Here is a 10,000-nt window from a genome sequence, read left to right as displayed (position 1 = left end):
ATCGTGTTCAAAAAGAAGCGGCCGCGCCAGCACTTGCGTGCTGAATTATTACTCCCGCTGTCAGAAAGCAACGCGACCGAACTATAACAGTTACAGGGCTCGGTCCCTTCGAAGAAGAGACGTCGCTTGAAATCAAATTTCGATTCGTTAATGATCCTTCCGCAGGTTCACCTACGGAAACCTTGTTACGACTTTTACTTCCTCTAAATGATCAAGTTCGATCGTCTTTTCGAACACCGGCGAGTGCGTTGCCGCACGTACCAGGCTCAATCGGAGGACCTCACTAAACCATTCAATCGGTAGTAGCGACGGGCGGTGTGTACAAAGGGCAGGGACGTAATCAACGCAAGCTAATGACTCGCGCTTACTGGGAATTCCTCGTTCAAGGGAAACAATTGCAAGTCCCTATCCCTAGCACGACCGGGGTTCAACGGATTACCCGGACCTTTCGGCCTAGGGAACACACGATGATCCGGTCAGTGTAGCGCGCGTGCGGCCCCGAACATCTAAGGGCATCACAGACCTGTTATTGCTCAATCTCGTGTGGCTAAACGCCACTAGTCCCTCTAAGAAGTTGTCTCCGACCCAATGGGTCGAGCAGCTATTTAGCAAGTAAGAGTCTCGTTCGTTATCGGAATTAACCAGACAAATCGCTCCACCAACTAAGAACGGCCATGCACCACCACCCACAGAATCAAGAAAGAGCTCTCAATCTGTCAATCCTCGCTGTGTCCGGGCCGGGTGAGATTTCCCGTGTTGAGTCAAATTAAGCCGCAGGCTCCACTCCTGGTGGTGCCCTTCCGTCAATTCCTTTAAGTTTCAGCTTTGCAACCATACTTCCCCCGGAACCCAAAGACTTTGGTTTCCCGGAAGCTGCCGGACAGTTCTTAAGTTCGACACTGCCCGATCGCTAGTCGGCATCGTTTAAGGTCAGAACTAGGACGGTATCTGATCGTCTTCGAACCTCTGACTTTCGCTCTTGATTAAAGAAAACATTCTTGGCAAATGCTTTCGCAGTCGTTCGTCTTGCGCCGATCCAAGAATTTCACCTCTAACGGCACAGTACGGATGCCCCCGTCCGTTCCTATTAATCATTACCTCGTGCTCCGAAAACCAACAAAATAGAACCGAGGTCCTATTCCATTATTCCATGCAACATTATACAAGCGTAAAGCCTGCTTTGAACACTCTAATTTTTTCAAGGTAAACTTGCCGGACCACCGCAACACTCAGTTAAGAGCACCGCGAAGGCACCGACCAACAAGAACAACAAGGCCAGTGCTAGCCTTTCGACCGACCAACCTCGCCGTCCCTATATCCAACTACGAGCTTTTCAACCGCAACAACTTAAATATACACTTTTGGAGCTGGAATTACCGCGGCTGCTGGCACCAGACTTGCCCTCCAATGGATACTCGTTAAAAAGTTTAAAGTGTACTCATTCCAATTGCAGGACCTCGTACGAGGTCTGCATTGTTATTTTTCGTCACTACCTCCCCGAGCCGGGAATGGGTAATTTGCGCGCCTGCTGCCTTCCTTGGATGTGGTAGCCGTTTCTCAGGCTCCCTCTCCGGAATCGAACCCTGATTCTCCGTCACCCGTTACAACCTCGGTAGGCCGATACCGTACCGACGATAGTTGATAGGGCAGTTGCTTTAATGAGATGTCGCCAGCACTAGGCCGTGCGATCCGCAAGCTTATCCAGAGTCACCATTGTAACGACCCGAAAGCCGGTTAGTTTTGGTCTGATAAATGCGCGCCTCACGTCAGTTCGGCGCTTTACGCATGTATTAGCTCTAGAATTGCCACAGTTATCCATGTAAAAGCGTACAATCAAATGAACCATAACTGATTTAATGAGCCATTCGCAGTTTCACTGTACGTGAGCTCGTACTTACACTTGCATGGCTTAATCTTTGAGACAAGCATATGACTACTGGCAGGATCAACCAGATAACTATCCGAGGGCGTTTAAACCCGTTGCTCGACTGAGCGTTTTTACTGTATAAATACAGACCTTTTCTATCACTCGGCTTAAAAGCCTTGCGAACGTTACTGAAAGTCGGCGCCGGCCTTTTGCTGTTTAAAGCGCCAGCCCGCGTCGACTGCAGCATGCAGCTATACAACTGACTGTTCTTTCTCCCGACCAACCGTTTGCCTTCTGCCGGTTAACTCGTCAGCAGCAACACGCCATCTGTCTGCTGCAGTTACCCGCCTCGAGCCGTGCCTGCCTGCGTCGGCTACTCGTCTCGACGACTTCGCAAAGCTATAAGCCTACCGCCGCTGGACGCTTGTAGTTTTTCATACGCTGCTCCAATGCGTTTACATAGCACGTTCGCCGCCGCTGCAATAGCCGCGCCTCGGGTGCTAAACAGTAATGCTTTAAGCCCGCTTTCTCGTCAAGTCGACCGAACGCACAAACACGTCTCTCTCACTAGTGTAAAGTAATGCATACGTGTATGATGCTCAAATGTTGCTGTTGAACTTTTTTTGCCGATTTTTTCCGATTTTTTTCAATTTCTTTGTTTCTTTTCGATTATTTTAATGTTTTAAGCTTATTTATGCTACGTTTAAATGTTTTAATACTTTTTTATACTTTATTTAATATGTTTAAAAGAAATAAATAAAAAAAAATATGTATAAACTACTTTTTTTAATGTTTTAAATATATATATATTTATTATAAATAAACTTTATTTGTATTATTTTTTATTTAAGCGTACTTTTTAAATCTTTATATTTGTTTTATCGTTTTAAGCACATTGCGATAAATATAATAAACAAAAAATTGAATAAAAATAATAATAATAAAAAAAAAAAAAAAAAAAACATAAGCTTATTTTATATTTTTATTTTATTTTTATTTAAACTTACTTTTCAAACCTTAATACTCGTTTTATTTTTTTAAGCAGATTGCGATAAATATAATAAACAAACAATTAAATGAAAATAAAATAAAAAAATCAAACATAAGCTTATTTTATATGTTACATTTTATCTTTATTTAAACTTACTTTTTAAACCTTTATAGTTGTTTTATTTTTTAAGCACATCGCGATAGATATAATAAACAAACAATGAAATAAAAATAATAATAATAATAATAATAATAATAATAAAAAATCATAAGCTTATTTTGTATGTTTCATTTTATTTTATTTAAAACTTACAATTTAAACCTTTGTATTTGTTCTATTCTTTTAAGCACATCGCGATAAATATAATAAGCAAACAATTTAATAAAAGTAAAATAAAAAAATCAAACATAAGCTTATTTTATATGTTTCATTTTATCTTTATTTAAACTTACTTTTTAAACCTTTATAGTTGTTTTATTTTTTAAGCACATCGCGATAGATATAATAAACAAACAATGAAATAAAAATAATAATAATAATAATAATAAAAAATCATAAGCTTATTTTGTATGTTTCATTTTATTTTTATTTAAACTTACTTTTTTAACCTTTATAGTTGTTTTATTTTTTAAGCACATGGCGATAGATATAATAAACAAACAATAAAATAAAAATAATAATAATAATAATAATAATAATAAAAAATCATAAGCTTATTTTGTATGTTTCATTTTATTTTTATTTAAACTTACTTTTTTAACCTTTATAGTTGTTTTATTTTTTAAGCACATGGCGATAAATATAATAAGCAAACAATTAAATAAAAATAATAACAAATAAATAAAACAATACGGCTAAACTATAAAAAGAAAACTAAATAACTGATAAATACTTGTAAAACATTATTTGAAAAATGTATTTTGAAACACAACACGATTGATTTATAAATAATAATATATTTTTAATTTGTGTAGTTCATTTAAAGTAGTCTCCCTTTTTGCTTCTGGTTTTATTAGAGTTATATATAACAATAAATGGTGTAGTTTATTTAAAGTAGTCTCCCTTTTTGCTTCTGGTTTAATTAAAATTATATAACACATACTATAGTAAGTTAAATAAACTATAGTAACTTTATAAAACTACTTTACAAAATACATTTGTATAATTTAATAACTTTAAAATAACTATCAAGAATAAAATAGAATAGCTTTAAGTTTAGTATACAATTGGTATGTAAATTGTGTAGTTTATTGAAAGTAGTCTCCTTATTTGCTTCTGGTTTTACTTGAGTTACATAACGTTAAATAAACATACTTAATAAACGTAACCATCAATACTGTCATTTTAATAAAACTAAGTACAAATACATTGAATTAACATAGAACTTTAAAAAGCCTTCGCTAGTATCTGTTGGTAACAGTAAATAACCTATTATGACTCACAATACAGGAGTGCGAAATTTATTTTTCATTTGATTTTTCAGGTATTTATTTATTTGTGGAAATAAACTTTTTTATTACATTAGAAACTAATTGAATTTTTCCTATAACTATACCTATTATTATATTTAGTATGCTTAAAAGTAATAAAATGACACGTCGCGATTATATAATAAACAAACAATCAAACAAACAAAGAAAAAAAAAAAAAAAAAAACTATTTTTTTAAACTTATATTTCAACTATATGTCTTATTTTATTTTCATTTAAACTTACTTTAAACCTCTGTATTTGTTATATATATATTTCAACACAATACGATTAAACTATAAGACAAACAACAAAATAAAATAATCACATTAATAAATACACTAAGCAAATAGCTAGAATAAATATAAATAGTTCAATATATACAATATATTTCTTCCATTTTTAAGTTACTTGTTAAACATATTTATTTAAAAATGTTTCTTTAGAATATAAAACTAACAGTTCTACAAATAAAGAAATTAAAAAGCCAATACACATAACACTAACTTTTCATAAATTAGATATGCAAATATGAACAAAATAGTAACTAAATTCTAAAGCTTTTGTAAACTGTGAACTTATAAACTTATAATAATAATTGCATATTCACCATTCACAATAGCTTTTTATTTAGTACACAACTGGTCTGTAAATTGTGTAGTTTATTGAAAGTATAATCCCGTTTTGCTTCTGGTTTAAATAAAGTTATACAACACATACTAAAGTAAATTAAATAAAGTAATTCACTACTATCGTATTAAATAAAACCAATTTACAAAATACATTAATTTAAATTAAAGTGAACTTTGAACTTATAATAATAATTGCATATTCACTATTCAGAATTTCTTTAAATTTAGTACACAACTGGTCTGTAAATTGTGTTGGTTCTATTCAAGTACTCTCCTTGTTTGTTTTGTTTTAGTTGTATTTATTTTTAGATACTAGCACATTCAATACACATAATAAAGTAAACCAAATAAACTCTATTAATTTAAACTAAGTACAAATACATTAAGTTAATACAAAACTTTAAAAAGCTTTTGCTAGTATCTGTTGGTAACAGTAAATAACTTATTATGACTCACAATACAAAAGTGCAAAATTTATTTTCGTTTGATTTTTCAAGTAGCCACGCTTTTATTTGTTTTTGGACAAAAAGACTTTAAAGTTTTAGTATAAAAGACTAGTTGTATTAATTTTAACTCAGAAAATTGTACTCTACAAGATGGTGCCATTATTTTTTCGATATCTCAAACTGGTCAAACCACTTTTTTAGCGCTCTAATTGGTTTAAACAGCAAATAAGCAAACAGCAAATAACGTTATCTGATTGGCTAAGGTTTTTGTTTGCTAATAACTAGAATTTTCTTTTCTTTTAAGCGTTAAAGAAATGTAAATAAACGAGTAATAAGTATAAATAGGTCAGAAAGAAAAATAGTACAAAAAAGATGAATTCAAAAAGCAAAGGCCTACGGCACGTGGTATTCCCAAGCGGTCACCCATCTAAGTACTAACCACGCCCGACACTGCTTAACTTCCCAGATCGGACGAGATGGGGTGTACTCAGTGTGGTATGGTCGTAGGCGTTTGAAGGCGTTTACAAGCCTTTATAAACCCTTCGGTTTATTTAAAAAACCTATTTGCACTTGATTTACAATCAATTTGATATTTTAAAATTATTCCTTATAAAATTTTAACCTGAATTAACTTTTTTTTTGTTTTTTTAATCAACAGTTACTCCCAAACTGTACTAAAACTGTATTGTAACTGTACAAAAGTGTTTGTTTAAATAATTGTTATCTATAAATTACCTAAGACCAGGAAAAGTAGAAGTAAAGTTTATTGAATTATTAAATAAATAAAATAAAATCGTAAAATAAAATAATACAATATGTTTACAATTTGTCATTGATCTATCCATTTATGTTATTGCATTACAAATACAAACATTGCATACATTCAAGAGTATTATTCATCAATCTTTTCAATATAATAAGTTTTAAATTTATATTTATTTTTAAATAATTCCTGACATTTTAGATTACCTGAGATTTTTTTTTAATTAAATTAATTTTAGTAATTAAATACTTGACGTTCTATTTTGTTTAATTTGATAACTCAACCATGTTTATTTTTTTTACTAATTTAAAAGAACTATTAAACTAAAAGACATTACATACAGCTTCTAAAAGTTTTAAACACCTTAAAAAATATTATTATTTTAAAGATATATTAAAGAACTAAACAGATATTACTCCTAAAAAATCTTGTTAATAATATATAAAAAGTACTCAAAGTCAGACTCGGAAATATATATACTGTTGTATATCTTACTTGAAGTTCACTGTAATTGACACTGTATAACAAAATTATAAAAATCAACCTATTTATATAGCAAAATATTTCTTTATCTTTGTCGTGGCGCGGTGGGTCAGTGGTCTTATCAGCTGACTCATAAGCAGAAGGTTGTAAGATCGAATCCCGCTAGTCGTCACGAAACACCACTATCGTTCAATGTTCGGGCTTCAAATTCTTTGAGATTATACTGTACTATTTATCTATCTAACTAATCTATCTAACAAATGTTGTTCAATCTAGGTTGTGGGTACTTGGGTCGAGTAATGCCTTTGACTTACAATCTGTTGTGGATTGACAATATTCCTCTATCTATCATTAAACAAATCTATCTAATAAATGTTGTTCAATCTAGGTTGTGGGTACTTGGGTCGAGTAATGCCTTTGACCTACAATCTGTTGTTGATTGTCAACATTCCTCTATCTATCAATAATGATTATATTCAATAATAAATGTTGATTAATTCAGTTGTAAGAAAACCAGTGCGCTGGTTAGGTTGGGTAAGGCCTTCGACTTACAATCTTGGGGATTATCAACGTTCATCACAAGTACAGTAACGATCTCATTGAATTTCCAGTTGGAACATAGGATTGTAGTGGTGGCCTACTTTGTAGGTTTTTTGCCTAGTTTGTTTTTTGCCTAGTAGTGTTTGCCTAGTTTGACAAACTATAGTATATATATTGTATAACTTTACTTGTATTATTTTTTATTTAAATTACTACTTATTATTAAAGAATTAAATTTTTTTAGAAAAAAAAACTATGTATTTTAACTAATGCTTATATTATATGTTTTGTTTTATTTTTATTCAAACTTACTTTAAACCTCTGTATTTTTTATACAATACGATTAAACTATATAACAGAAAAATAATTAAATAATCAAACTATTGAATAAGCAGTTAATTAGTGTGTTTTTTTATGCTTCTTTCATTTTTAACTTACTTGTTAACCATATTTCTTTTATTAAAGTATAAAACTAACAGTTACTAAAATAAAATAATCATAAAGTCAATACACAAAACACTAACTTTTTATAATTTAAATATGCAAACATGAATATAGTTATGAATCTATTATTTATTCAAATAGAATTATTCAAAGCTTATAATTATAAAGCTTTTGTATAATGTTTCAATTACAGTGAACTTTAAGTAAGATAAGTTTTTTTTTTTGTAATAACTACAAAATTGGTATTTTAGTTTATTATTAGTAACTAAATACTTATATTTATTATATTTAAAAAAAAACATCTATACTAACTCTAATTTCAAAGCATATTAAATACAAATTTTACCAACTAAATATTTATTTTTATTTTAATTATTATAACTTTCAAACATAAGCTTGTATACCTTATATACCTATATACCTCATATAGTAGGCTTGACATAACATAACATTATTTAATTCTTTTTGTTTGAAATAAACTCATTTAGTTATTAGTAAATTACAACATAAATGTTTATAACAATATAACTAAGATTTAGCTTTTGAGTTAGTAAACTTTGATAGTTTTCTTTTAATAGTTTAATAATCTTTATTTAAGTTCAAGCAAAATTGCTATATATTTAATACACATACAAAAGTAAACTAAGTAAACGTAATTCAATAGTTTCTATTAAGTAAAAGTAATTACAAATACATTAAGTTAATACAAAACTTTAAAAAGCTTTTGCTAGTATCTGTTGGTAACAGTAAATAACTTATTATGACTCACAATACAAAAGTGCAAAATTTATTTTCGTTTGATTTTTCAAGTAGCCACGCTTTTATTTGTTTTTGGACAAAAAAACTTTTAAGTTTTAGTATAAAAGACTAATTGTATTAATTTTAACTCAGAAAATTGTACTCTACAAGATGGTGCCATTATTTTTTCGATATCTCAAACTGGTCAAACCACTTTTTTAGCGCTCTAATTGGTTTAAACAGCAAATAACGTTATCTGATTGGCTTACGTTTTTATTTGCTAATAACTAGAATTTACTTTTCTTTTAAGCGTTAAAGAAATGTAAATAAACGAGTAATAAGTATAAATAGGTCAGAAAGAAAAATAGTACAAAAAAGATGAATTCAAAAAGCAAAAGCCTACGGCACGTGGTATTCCCAAGCGGTCACCCATCTAAGTACTAACCACGCCCGACACTGCTTAACTTCCCAGATCGGACGAGATGGGGTGTGCTCAGTGTGGTATGGTCGTAGGCGTTTGAAAGCGTTTACAAGCCTTTATAAACCCTTCGGTTTGTTTAAAAAACCTATTTGCACTTGATTTACAATCAATTTGATATTTTAAAATTAATCCTTATAAAATTTTAACTTGATGTAAGTATTTTTTTTATTAAAACCTTTTTTTTTGGTGTTTTAATTACAATTACTCCCTGTAACTTTATTTAAGACTTTGTTTAAAAGATTGTTAACTATATTCTATATTAAATACTATGATTAGAAGTAAAGTTTATTAAGTGATTAAACTAAATAAAAAACAATGTTAAAATAAACATGTTGTGTTTAGTTTGTTTTACTATTTCTCATTGTTCTATTTATAGATGGTTTTGTTTTACTTCAAGAATATTTATAGTTAGTTTCTAAAGAATATCTCATACTACATCAGATTTTACGATTAACTTAATTTTAGGTAATAAAATATTTGACGTTTAATTTAATAACTCATCTATGTTTATGTTATAAAATAATAGTATCTAATACACATACATTATAATATAATAATATGTATAACTAGTTGTTTTACTTTAAAATGAATAATTAAGTGGAAGAATTAAAAGAACTCACATTTTTGAAGAGAGCGTGGAAAACCAGAATAGTCTTTTAAAACATTTATTAAATTATCGATAAATATAGAATACAATAGAATTAAACATATAAACGTAACTGTGGTTGCTTAGAAACTGAACAAGAAAATTTTTAATAAAAATATAAAATAGTTATTATATAGAATTAAAATAAAATAAAAGTAATATAAATTATATTTTTAAACTAAATAACAATTCACGAGCAATATTAGCGCATATCAGAGTATGAGTTTATAATAAAGGAATTGCTTCCTTGATGTTGATACTTACCTTATTCAAATAGAATACATTTTCAGCAATCAGGCTTGTGTTTATCTTAGCGCGCGTAACACAACGTTTGTGGGTTTTGGCACACTTTTGTCGATAGTGGGCGCCCCGCCTTTTAAGTACAGAAATTTCGGGAATTTTCGATTTTCGGAATTCTGACTCGACAGATCGTTTTTGTTTGGTCCAGAGACCCCGTAAAAAATTTTTCAGCCCATTTGAAGCATGATGAAAAAATGTTA

General features: G+C 30.1%; 3 non-coding genes across 3 annotated transcripts; all 3 read right to left on the bottom strand.

Moving 5' to 3' along the window:
* Nucleotides 1–148: 148 nt before the first annotated feature.
* LOC145848266 (small subunit ribosomal RNA) lies at nucleotides 149–1,956 on the bottom strand. Its single transcript, XR_014371841.1, has one exon. It is a non-coding gene; the product is annotated as a small subunit ribosomal RNA (ribosomal RNA).
* A 3,839-nt stretch (nucleotides 1,957–5,795) lies between these two features.
* Nucleotides 5,796–5,914, bottom strand: LOC145848258 (5S ribosomal RNA). The gene has a single exon (XR_014371834.1). It is a non-coding gene; the product is annotated as a 5S ribosomal RNA (ribosomal RNA).
* A 2,855-nt stretch (nucleotides 5,915–8,769) lies between these two features.
* Nucleotides 8,770–8,888, bottom strand: LOC145848271 (5S ribosomal RNA). Its single transcript, XR_014371846.1, has one exon. It is a non-coding gene; the product is annotated as a 5S ribosomal RNA (ribosomal RNA).
* Nucleotides 8,889–10,000: the final 1,112 nt, after the last annotated feature.

This window comes from Thalia democratica, unplaced genomic scaffold, assembly GCF_965202585.1.
Source record: "Thalia democratica unplaced genomic scaffold, ktThaDemo2.hap1.1 HAP1_SCAFFOLD_1312, whole genome shotgun sequence".
In the NCBI taxonomy this organism is placed as follows: Eukaryota; Metazoa; Chordata; class Thaliacea; order Salpida; family Salpidae; genus Thalia; species Thalia democratica.
The sequence above is the reverse complement of the archived record's forward strand: the minus strand, read 5'-3'. Positions and strand labels throughout refer to the sequence as shown.